At 50.1% G+C, this 11,679-nt stretch overlaps 1 protein-coding gene and 1 long non-coding RNA gene across 7 annotated transcripts in view; one reads left to right on the forward strand and one right to left on the reverse strand.

Moving 5' to 3' along the window:
• Positions 1-2,795: 2,795 nt before the first annotated feature.
• LOC115075768 lies at positions 2,796-10,376 on the reverse strand. Its single transcript, XR_003852600.1, has 3 exons — positions 9,355-10,376; positions 8,880-8,915; positions 2,796-2,858 (listed from the first exon to the last, which is right to left on the reverse strand). It is a non-coding gene; the product is annotated as an uncharacterized LOC115075768 (long non-coding RNA).
• An 889-nt stretch (positions 10,377-11,265) lies between these two features.
• TNRC18 (trinucleotide repeat containing 18) overlaps positions 11,266-11,679 on the forward strand; it is a 117,587-nt gene continuing 117,173 nt past the window's right edge. For 5 of the 6 annotated variants that reach the window (XM_029576507.1, XM_029576511.1, XM_029576508.1 and 2 more), the window contains exon 1: positions 11,267-11,672. The gene's annotated coding sequence lies outside the window, so the exon portion shown is untranslated. Of the gene's footprint in view, positions 11,673-11,679 lie in introns of all 6 variants that reach the window. The other variant, XM_029576510.1, reaches the window with a different exon arrangement.

Genomic DNA, 11,679 nt, shown 5'->3' on the forward strand with positions numbered 1-11,679 from the left:
CGCAGGGACCACCTATCTCCGCCAGAGAAAAGTAAAAAGGGTTTTGTTCTCTTTCTGTAAATTGTGCAAGCTCCCTCCCTGGCTCACGTGACCCCTCCTTTTCGGTGACAAAAGCGGGCGCGACTTTTCTTTTACGCGCAGACCGTTGGATCGCTTTGGCTGTGAGCTCGCCGCCTTCAAGGGAAGTGGAGCGAAGTCGCTTCTGGCTGCAACTGAATCTCCGGGGAAGGGGAGAGAGAAGGGCGTCCCCACCACGTCCCGTGGCACCGGCATCTCACCCCCAGAGCAGGTGTCCCGACCTCCAATTCGGTTTCACAGAAGCCCCTCCCCCCACCCCCCTTCTAAGCCGCTCCACGATCCGGATTCGGCCTGGAACCCACGCATCCTGCCCGGGAGCGAGCAATGGGGCTGGGAGGGCGCCGCGCTGTCAAACATTAACTCCCCGCCGGTATTAATAAGACGGCTGGAGGCAGACCCGGCCTTTATGTATTTACTGGAAGGAAACGTGCAAAGTTCATTTGTTGGAAACTGGTTAAACTTTGCCCACGGGACGGAAGGGGAGCGGGCTGTGGCTCGCGGTTAAACTTTGCCCTTTCCGGGCGTGAAAAAATCATTGCTAGGACAGTGGGAAGGAGGCCGCTGGCTGCTCTACTTTTAAACAAGGGTTGTTGTTTTTTGTTTTTTTAATCTTGGCATAATTTAGTCTCTGAGCTTTATGGGCCCGATTCCTTCTTCGTGAGCGAAAAGCCTGGGGAATGAGCCCCTGCCCGTGTCTGAGGGGGGTTGTAGCAGCAGTGTAAAGACCCCTGAGGCAGAACCCGCTCTTCATTTTAAGGGTTAGGGCAGCCCCAGCCGCAGGCGGGCCCGATTGTCAGGATTATGCATGGAGAACAGGCCTGGCTCTTGAGGAGCAGAGTGCAGGGTATGTAAAGCTTCCCTTACTCGCAGCAGAAGGAACAGCTCCAGCAGCACCGCCCCTCATCCCCTAGGAGGCGGAGAACTCCCCTGGGAATTAGAAACGGTAGGAACACTCGGGGCAAACCGCACGTCCCCTTATGCCGCCAAGGAGAATAGTGATGGCAGGTCTGGCTTGCAGGTTCCTGCGGTCTGCCTTGGACATGGCCACCTTGCTTCAGGCGTTCTCAAGTAAAGAGAGGGTGGTGGTATAAATATATATATATATATATATATATATCTATCTATATATATATATAACTATATATAGTTATATATATATATATATATATATATATATATATATATATATATATAAATATTTGTAGAAATGCCATCTCTGTCTCTGAGGGATAACCTTCTGCTCCACTACTGACTTATCCTTCAGAGGCAAAGTAAAAAAATAAAAATAAATCACCGTCCAGCCCAGTCCTAACAAACGAATTGGATGTCACTATAGAGCTGGCAGTGAGGTGGGAGCTCCCAGTCCCAGGCCAAAGAATGGGGAGTGTATTATATATACACATATCATATACTGTCTCTCTCTCTCACACACACACACATATCATATACTGTCTCTCTCTCTCACACACACACACATATCATATACTGTCTCTCTCTCTCTCACACACATACACACATATCATATACTGTCTCTCTCTCTCACACACACACACATACACACACATATCATATACTGTCTCTCTCTCTCACACACACACACACACACACATATCATATACTGTCTCTCTCTCTCACACACCCACACCATATCATATACTGTCTCTCTCTCACACACCCACACACACATATCATATACTATCTCTCTCTCTCTCACACACACACACATCATATACTGTCTCTCTCTCTCACACACACACACACACACACATATCATACTGTCTCTCTCTCTCTCACACACACACACACACATACACACATATCATATACTGTCTCTCTCTCTCTCACACACACACATATCATATACTGTCTCTCTAACACACACACACATATCATATACTGTCTCTCTCTCACACACCCACACACACTATCATATACTGTCTCTCTCTCTCTCACACACACACACACATATCATATACTGTCTCTCTCTCACACACCCACACACACATATCATATACTATCTCTCTCTCTCTCACACACCACACATCATATACTGTCTCTCTCTCTCACACACACACACATACACACACATATCATATACTGTCTCTCTCTCTCTCACACACACACACATACACACATATCATATACTGTCTCTCTCTCTCTCACACACACACATATCATATACTGTCTCTCACACACACACACATCATATACTGTCTCTCTCTCACACACACACACACACATATCATATACTGTCTCTCTCTCTCTCTCACAGACACACACACACACACATCATATACTGTCTGTCTCTCTCTCTCTCACACACACACACATATCATATACTGTCTCTCTCTCACACACACCCACACACACATATCATATACTATCTCTCTCTCTCTCACACACACACATATCATATACTGTCTCTCTCTCTCACACACACACACACATACACACACACACACACATATCATATACTGTCTCTCTCTCACACCACACACATCATATACGGTCTCTCTCTCTCTCTCTCACACACACACACCAAACTATATGGTGTATCATGTGGTAACAGTATTGATAACCAGCATTATTCAGCAGGTACAAGCCTTCCCAGAGACGAGAAGGGGGAATTCCTGTATAAACACAGAACATATTCCATGTCAGAAAGGAAGAAAGCACCGCAGCAGTTTTGTAAATGGAAACTCTTGGGCGAAGTAGCTCAATCAAGGCTTATTTTATCTGGCCATTCCCAATAACATCGCATATGTACACGTGGCAGAAACCTGAAATAGAAACAGAAAAATAAGAGAATCCCTGGCAGGATTTAAACCTACATTGCTTGCTCAAAGCTCCGGTCCTTTTTTAAGGTTTGCAAGCGGACAGTGGCCCTGAATCCGGCCGCTGTACGGGGCTCCGAGCAGTGGAACCTGCTGAATCCAGCCGCTGTACACGGCTCCGCGCATGGCCTGAATCGGCCGCTGTACGGGCTCCGCAAAGTGGCCCTGAATCCGGCCGCTGTACGCGGCTCCGCGCGGTGGCCCTGAATCCGGCCGCTGTACGCGGCTCCGCGCAGTGGCCCTGAATCCGGCCGCTGTACGCGGCTCCGCGCAGTGGCCCTGAATCCGGCCGCTGTACGCGGCTCCGCAGTGGCCCTGAATCCGGCCCTGTACGGCTCTGCGCAGTGGCCCTGAATCCGGCCGCTGTAACGGGGCTCCGCGCGGTGGCCCTGAATCCGGCCGCTGTACGGGCTCCGCGCGGTGGCCCTGAATCCGGCCGCTGTACGGGGCCCGCGGTGGCCCTGAATCCGGCCGCTGTACGGGGCTCCGCTCGGTGGCCCTGAATCCGGCCGCTGAACGGGGCTCGCTCAGTGGCCTGAATCCGGCCGCTGACGGGGCTCCGCAAAGTGGCCCTGAATCCGGCCGCTGTACGCGGCTCCGCTCGGTGGCCCTGAATCCGGCCGCTGTACGCGGCTCCGCGCGGTGGCCCTGAATCCGGCCGCTGTACGCGGCTCCGCGCGGTGGCCCTGAATCCGGCCGCTGTACGCGGCTCCGCGCGGTGGCCCTGAATTCCGGCCGCTGTACGCGGCTCGCGCGTTGGCCCTGAATCCGGGCCGCTGTACGCGGCTTCGCGCCAGTTGCCTGTCACCCTGTGCTCTGATACTGCTACCTCGGCTTCCTTTAGTTCGGTCCGACAGGGGAGAGATAACACTTTCTCCTCTTAATCAGATATGCAATGTGGAAAAGCGATGTTATTTAATTGAGACAAACAATTTTCTCTTCCAGTGTCCTGGATCTCTGTCGCCCAGTATCTTTTTTTAATTGTTATGGTGACGTCTCCATCATCTCCCTTTTCTTGGGATGAAATCCTTCTCTCCTCCTCCCAGCTGTATGTATACTTTATTTAAAGACGCCAGAAAAACCCCCTCTAGATTGGTTCAGCACTGGGAATTTATTTATTCTTGTGCAAAGAGGTTTTCAAATGCCCGCAAATGTACATAAAATGAGCTCTGCTAGTGTTTTTACCTGCGATGTCCGCATTTTCGCTTTAATGTTTTCTGTTTTAATGGTGGCTACCGAAAAAAAAAAAATGACTTAACCGAAAAAAAAATCTCTCTTAAAAAAAACAAAAAAAAAACAAAAAAACCCAAACAACTCTTTTTTTAACACAGCAGGACTTTCTGGCCAAGGGGAGCTCATTCACACGGGTGGGAAAAAAAACCCCCCTTACCTATCTCATCAATACGGATATTTTAAGGGCTTTTTTAAAGGATGAAACTCGCAGGGATTAGGCGAGCCAAGGCTTGGCCCTACCCCCTCAGACTGGCCACTCTCCCTGTAAGTGACCCCCCCTCCCCTCCCAAGCCAGCTCGTCCCAAGCTCTTGCATTTATGGCAGTGGGAACAGCTTTAACCCCTTGGCTCTCTCAGATTTCACATCTAAACTTGACGTGATTTAAGTTATCCAAGGTCCGCCCCCCCTCCCCCTCCCTCACGCCCACCCGTTATTTAAAGCCCATAGAGCAGCAGGCACTGGAAATAAAAAGTGAGAAGAGAGCAGGCCAGGGGATCCTCTTGTGCGCTGTGCATCCGAGGGCTGGCCTATTGCATACGAAGGTCTATTAATTCAACGATATCACTTTACCGAGATAATGGCCAACTTTGCATCGCTGCCGCAGCCTTGTTCTGGGAAATCTTAAAAAAAAGAGGCGCTCTCTGGTCCTGGAGTCTCTTCCAAGGTCCGCCCCCCGCCCCCCCCCCCCCCCTTGCTCTCTGTGCTGAAAATACACTCAAAACGTCTAAGGCGGCTCTGAGCCTGCGGCCCGTCGGAAATCTCACCCATTGCATGTTCAGTTCTTAAAATATCAAACAGCAGCAGCTCTGCGCGTCCAAGCTTTTTCAAGTTGTGCTCGCTTTGGGGTGGCTGCAGCTCACGCCATTGTGTTGTGTTTTGTTTTTTTATTATTATTGTTGTTGTTTTGAATACTGCATTTTATTTGTTGCGCATTGGAGGTGGCTTGCTGCTTGAAAACGCGTTAGGCAGTCTTGGCGGGAGAGATGGTATAATAAAACGGTTTCGGTAAATTCATCCATTCTCTTTTTTTTTTTTTTTTCCTTATTCGCCCGGTTCCTTCTCCTCGCCCACCCCCCCTCCCCCTCCCCCTCCCTCCCTTCAGGATTGGTCCTGACGTTAAAGGCTAAAAGCCTCGGCAGCTGTAGGAAAACCGTTTTGTTGCAGGATTTTTTACACACCCTGTCTCCATCTCCCCGAAAGCTTTGCCGAGTCGCTGCCGCCGCTTATTCCATAAAATCCGTGACCTTTAAATGAGAGAATTAAGAGTCGCTGAAGAAGCTGACCCGACATTTTAAAACAATCCTCCAGTCTGTCCGTTTTCCGTTTCTTCGTGAACCGTTTTAATCAAGACGCGATAGCGGAATGGTTAACGCGAGATGCCCGTGTGCGGGTTTTTGGTTTTGTTTTTTTTATCCCTTTGCATTTTTAATATTCTTTCCTAATACAGATTTGCTTCCCCCCCCTCCCCCCATTTCAATCTCTTTATCTCGGCCCCAGCAGCTTTTCTTCCGACCTATGCAGATATGGACGCGCTAATTTTTCATTCCTGCGTCCCTCGGTAGCCAGGCAGGGGGGGGGGGGGGGGGAGGGGAGCTGCCTTTAATCATCTGCTATTTGCAAGGAATAGGAATTCTTTGTCATTAATCTTAGGTTTCCGGGAGGGGAGGGGGCACGAAAAGACGTGAATCTCCATCCCCCCAACAATTTCAGCCCGGTCACCTCATTCGGGATATTTGCAACGTGAGAGAGAGAGAACGGAGCACGCGCGCCTCGGACGAACCCTGTAAATCTTGCACCGAGCCATCCAGGCACTCAACAGCTGGGTTTCCTTTTTTTTTTGTGTGCAAATTACTCGCTGGCCGCTTGCACCGACTTGGCTGCGTGTGGAGAAGGGAGGGGGGCGAGGGTCCGTGCAGTCCAGCTGTGGCCTCACCTCTGGTGGTAAAACGTGAAACCGCGATGCTCTCGTCCCGGATAGACGGGCATCCATCATTTCCCAAGCCATAAAGCGCTCTTCTTGCTGGCAGGCCGGCTTCTCCTCTCCTTGGCATATTTGCGGCCACCTGCGGACATGGGATGTTTGTGCCTGTTCTGTGATTTGAACTGCTTTTATTTTATGGAAGGGCACTTTGCGCTATAAGTCACACAATCCATTTTCTTTCCTTCTTTACACAGAGGGTGGAAACCTTGGGGATGCTTCTTAGTGGGAGGCAATAAATCATTCCAGCTGGCAGGAAAGCGCAGCAAAGAAACGGTCCCATAAAATGTGCCTGGCGTTAACCGGAGCCCACGGCAGCCTGCGGTCAGCAGTTAGAGGCGCAGCTCCGCGCCAGGCCCGGGCACGGCACAGACGAGCGGGGAGGCCGCACGGACGAGGTCCCGGGGGCGTTCACAAGAGCGGAGAGAGAGAGAGAGAACTGACCGAGCAGGGGAAACTGTTTGAACTGGCTCGCTTCCATTTTTAGCAACAGGTCTGTTTTCGGAGGGAGGGGGGGTGGGGGGGGGGAATGAGCGTGGTTTCAGCAGATAGCAATTTTCAACCTTAACATGGAAATTAAAAAAAAAAAAAAAATACCAGGCAATGAATGAGCCCTGTGCTAGTACCCGAGCCTGACAGGGACCTCGCCAGATCCGGATCCCCTAAAGGGAGGAGACCAGCGCCGCTCTCACCTACCGAAAACACATCTGCGCTGCGCGTCTGAAAGTGGACGTGGGTATATGCACGCGCAGCAGAGTAAAAACTCACTCTGGAATCAAGAACTGGCAAACAACAGCAACCCTGGCATGAGCCGGTCCGGGCTTGTTAAGGAAATAAATGGGGGGGGGGGGGGGGAGGGAATATAAAAATTAATTGGGAACAACATTCTAAGCTTCTGCAAAATAAATCTTGCTTTTTTTTTTCCGGCTGCAGTTTCATGCAACACTGGTAGCTAAATACAGTAAGAGCCTTCTCCCTCCGCCTCTCGCCTTTTTTTTTTTTTGCGCAATCCTACATTTATCTTTTTCAGGGACAGATCTGCCACGTGTTCTGCAATTGCCTGCCAGGGCTAAACGAGAAAAAAAAAATACATTTGTGAACAACTGCTCTCCTGGCAAATCAAGCCGTTAGTGTAAGGAGCAGCCTCCTCCTCTCCTCCCTTTTGCTATCAGGATTCCGGGCTTCTGGTCAAGGACACTTTGATTCCCCCAAGAGGGCTGAGGCACAAAAAAAAAAAAAAAAAGAAAAAAACAAGCAAAGGAGATGGCTAGGGCACAGGCAGTGCTATATAAGCTTTCTTCGTCCGGGACTGAGGAAAAAAAGAAAGATTTATGTCTGGAAAATCTATCGCCCTGTTCAGACAACGTGCGCAATTCATCTGCAGCCCAAAACCCACATTTATTTTTCAGCTCCCTCCCCCTCTCCCCCCCCCCCCACGGAAAACTCAAATGCGGAACAAGACATTGAAAACGACAAAAAAAAAAAAAAAAAAAAAGGTTTGCATCCAAGTTATTGAAAATCCATTTTCTTAATTAAAGAAAAACGAACGACAACCTCCAGTCCAAAGTGAATTGTTTTCTGCGGCTTTGCATTGATTTACCGCTGCCAGCTTCGGGTGCCCAGAATTTGCTATCACATTCGCGCTTATATGGGGGGGGGGGGGGGGAGAATAAATAAGGGAGCGTTTTAAAGAAAGGAACGCTCCTCCGTGCCGCGAATCTGCTCCTTCCCCTAGCCACGCTCGGCCCATAGCAGACAGGACCCATTTTAAGTTTCCCACCCGCTCTGCTTTCCAGCTCCAAGGAGGAGTCCTCGGATCGTAGGCATCGCCTGCGCTCAATGCACGGAAAATATGCGCAGCGTTTGGGGGTCGGTAACCCCCGCGCGTCTTCTTTAGCGAGAGGCGACTGAAATTACGTTTGAGCGGCTAAGGGCGCACGATCAGGTCCCTGCGAAGGCAGGGGACACCCCGGCTCCAGGGCACCGTGAAGGTTGAAGTGTCCTCTGAGAAGGGGCCCGCTGAGAACTGGGTTTTCACGTGAGAGAGAGAGAGAGCGGATTCTTTATTTGCGCGGCAGCTGCAACGCAATCCGCTGAGCACAAAGCAGTAAAATGGAGGTGAAGGGCATGGAAGCGGCGCCCGAGCCCCGATTGCGCGCCTCCAATCCCAGCAGGCTCGCTCCTTGCACGGCTACTTTTTGCCTTTTGCTGCTGTAAACAAATAAAAATAAATAAAACCCAAGTAAGAAGCGCAGGGGGGGTTCGGCTTTGTGGATCCCCAGCGGGGAAAAGGCCAGGGTTTCACCGAGAGGCGCGCTAGGGAGAGCGCCGATTCGGAGCGAAGCCGAAAGAGTCACGCGGCCTCGGTAAGAGCCGCCAGGGACACCCGGTTTCCACCCCCCCCCCCCAGCGGAGCTCCCGGCTCCTGCCCTCCACCCCGCCGCCAAGATGGCTCCCAGCTGCCGAGGGCAGGGAGCGCGGCCGGAGAGGAGCCAGCCAAGGCCATGGGATCTGCTCCCCACCCCTCCGGTTCCGATCCAGGATTGCAGGAGAGAGCTCTTCCTGCCCAAAAGCTTTCGGGCTTTGCTTGGCGGAGGGGGGGAGGGGAGACATTGCAGCAGTAATGAAACGCGGACTGCCCTTCGCCCCCGAGGAAGAACCGCACTTAACAAAAAAACAAGGCAGGCGCCATTGGCAAACGAAAGACGAGCAGGCAGAATTGTTATCAGAAGCTAAATGATTTATTGCATACATACCCCAGCAGCAACATTACAGCGTCTTGCAGCATCCGGCTGTGAAAACATTAAACATTTATAAAGCATGCCCTCAAAAAAAAAAAAACACAACACAAAAAAGCAGCCGCACGAAACGAGTCAAGCCGGCCTTGGGTCTAGGGAAGGAAAAAAAACAAGGTTAGCGCTCAGCAACCCGAGAGAGAGGGTTTGGCAGATCTCACTCGGCCGTCAGTGTGGGTCGTGTAACCCTTACAATTCAAGAGTTTGCAAAACAAAAAACAAAAATATTTTTTTTTTCAAGGAATAAAGAAATGGGTTGTTGTTTTTTTTCTTTTGCTAAAAAAAAAAAAAAAAAAAAGCAAGCTAAGCTCAGAGGGAGGCTGTCACTCATTACTGCTCCAGTGATCCTGTTCAGGCAGCCATAAGCCCTGCGCTTGCATTTACTCCCCCCCCCCCCCCAAAAAAAAAAAACACAACCTTCCCTCCCCACCCCCACCTTTTCCCGTTGATCCTTTGGCTAATTTGGGATCAATCCACGGCCGACGCGTCCGGCTGAATTTGCCATCCTTTCGCTCAGGGTGTCGGTCATATTCAGATGAGGTGATCTGCCTATAACGCACAGGCATTGCTTTTCCCCTTGCCTCATTACTATTTTACGGCTCTCTCTCTCGCTTTTTTTTTTTCTCTTCTCTCTCCTGATCTTCTCCTTGTAAAAAGGGGAGCCGTGAAACCGGCTGGGCAGGGTTCGGCTAGGGGCAACTTGAAACTGCTTTCAAAGCCTCGATTTTTATATCATATATTAAATACTCAGAAATTAAATAGAGATCGCGGGTACATATATATATATATATATATATATATAAAGAATATAAGGAATAGCGCTCAGAAACGAAGGTTTTAGGTAGATGTGGATGCTCAGCGAGTTTTGTAAAAGCAAAAGCTTGAACTGGGCACAATGGATAACATCCCTGCTCTGCAAAAGAAATAACTGCTAGCTGGTGCGTTTTCTGCTGACTCGCCTCCAGCACGGGAGGGGAATTAAATGCAAAAAAAAAAGAGCCGAGCTGACTGCCAGCAGCCCAGGGAGCCCCCGCGGACGCCTTTAAACTCCCCGGTCCCAAGCCTGCGCTGTTTCGCTGGCGATGGGAGGGAACGTCCTCTAAAAAGTAAAATGGTCTTGGATCGTAGACCCGAGGAGTTTAAAAAGCTCGACTTTTGCCAGCTAGGGTGGATTCCCTTAGCGAGGAGCCAGCTTTCTTCCTGCTAAGCCTTGAGCTCTCCTGGTAAGAGGGGGGGGGGGCACATGTCACCATTTTATTGCTTTCGGTGGTGATGTTGTTTCAAGGGGTTTGTGTACAATGCAGATGCAATTAAACGCCACTGGTTTTCTTCCCTTTTTCTCTGCCACAAGTCCTGTAATTGTATTACATGTGCGTCATTTGTCTCGTGAATTCCCCAACCCAGGTTACCCACTGCGCTGCTTTTGTAAAGGGCCCTGTGAAACTAAAGTTTTATGAAAGTCACCTTTCATTGTATTCCGGACGAGCTCTTTGGCAGGGAGATTGCTTTAAAGGTGATTTACACTTTGCAGGATATTACAATCTGTAGAAAAACATGAAATAAATTAAAAAAAAAAAACAACCACAACAACACTCGGACTGCATGATCAAGTATCCCTGCTTTGTCCCACGCTTCAGTCCTTATAGTCTTCCCACAGAAGTCTGGTGGATGCTTTTTCAATGAGCTAAAGCTTTGAAAAAAAAAAAATCCTTTCCCAACCCCCAGCCAGAACCTGGGAAAAGTACACGTTGCCGATCTCAACTCACTTTCCCATTGAACTGCAACTTGAAATGATTTCAGAGCAGGCCTGAGCAAAGAAAGCACCCAAAGTGGTGTTAACATAAAAAAAAAAAAAAAATACCCCTCCAGTCTTCCCTGATCCCGTAGGGCCCCATTCATGAACCAGAAAATCTCCTTCTCACGACGAATCCCAAAAAAAAAAAAAAAAAAAGGAACTTGACAGCATTTTGTTCACTAAATAGAGCGAAGTGAAAAGAAGAGAATTACACGTACAATCATCTTCCCCTGTTCGGATCAGTCAGCCCAGACGAGACGGGGGGGGGGGGGGGGAACGGACGGGCGCCCTTGAAACGGTCTGTAAAAATTCTCACCGCAGGTTTCGATCATTCAGCCCTTCTGAAGAGCCTTGAAACCGCCACCGCGCTCGGCCCATAATTGGTTTTATAGGCATGGCAGAGGGCCAAGCTGTTTACATGCGCGTGAGTGACGTGGCCGGCGCCCAATCGGAGGTTTACTATGAGGGGCCCGATTGGGCAGCTGGAAAGGAGGCGGGCCCAGGAGGGGAACAATGCTTGTTTCATTGCTAAAGAGTTTTCTGAGATCCAGAGAGAGAGAGAGAGAGAGAGAGGAACTTGAAAAAAAAAAAAAGAGAGGGGGGAGGGGGTGTATAATGTACCTTTTCCCGACCCTGTACTGTATATGGAGATCTGGGGCTCGCTGAATCGCTGCCGCCTGCATTCTGTTGAAAACCCGGGACTCCTTGCTAAAGAAAGCTGGATTTTAAAGGAGGGCACGGCGACCGCTGTCTGGGCTCCTGTTTATTCCGGGGTGGAGGTGTTTCCGAGGCAGACCTATGGCTTGAGGGAGCCGGTGGGCAAAAGGAAAGCAAAGGCGAGCAGAAGTGCTGCTTCGGCTCGGCTCGCGCCTCCCAGGTCCGCCGCATCGCGCGAAGGCTGGAGCATGTTAAGGACGAGGAGCCCTTAAGCACCCGCCACTTTGTACGCAGTCTGCAAGGTAGGGC

The sequence above is a fragment of the Rhinatrema bivittatum genome, chromosome 14 (genome assembly GCF_901001135.1).
Source record: "Rhinatrema bivittatum chromosome 14, aRhiBiv1.1, whole genome shotgun sequence".
NCBI classification, from domain to species: domain Eukaryota; kingdom Metazoa; phylum Chordata; class Amphibia; order Gymnophiona; family Rhinatrematidae; genus Rhinatrema; species Rhinatrema bivittatum.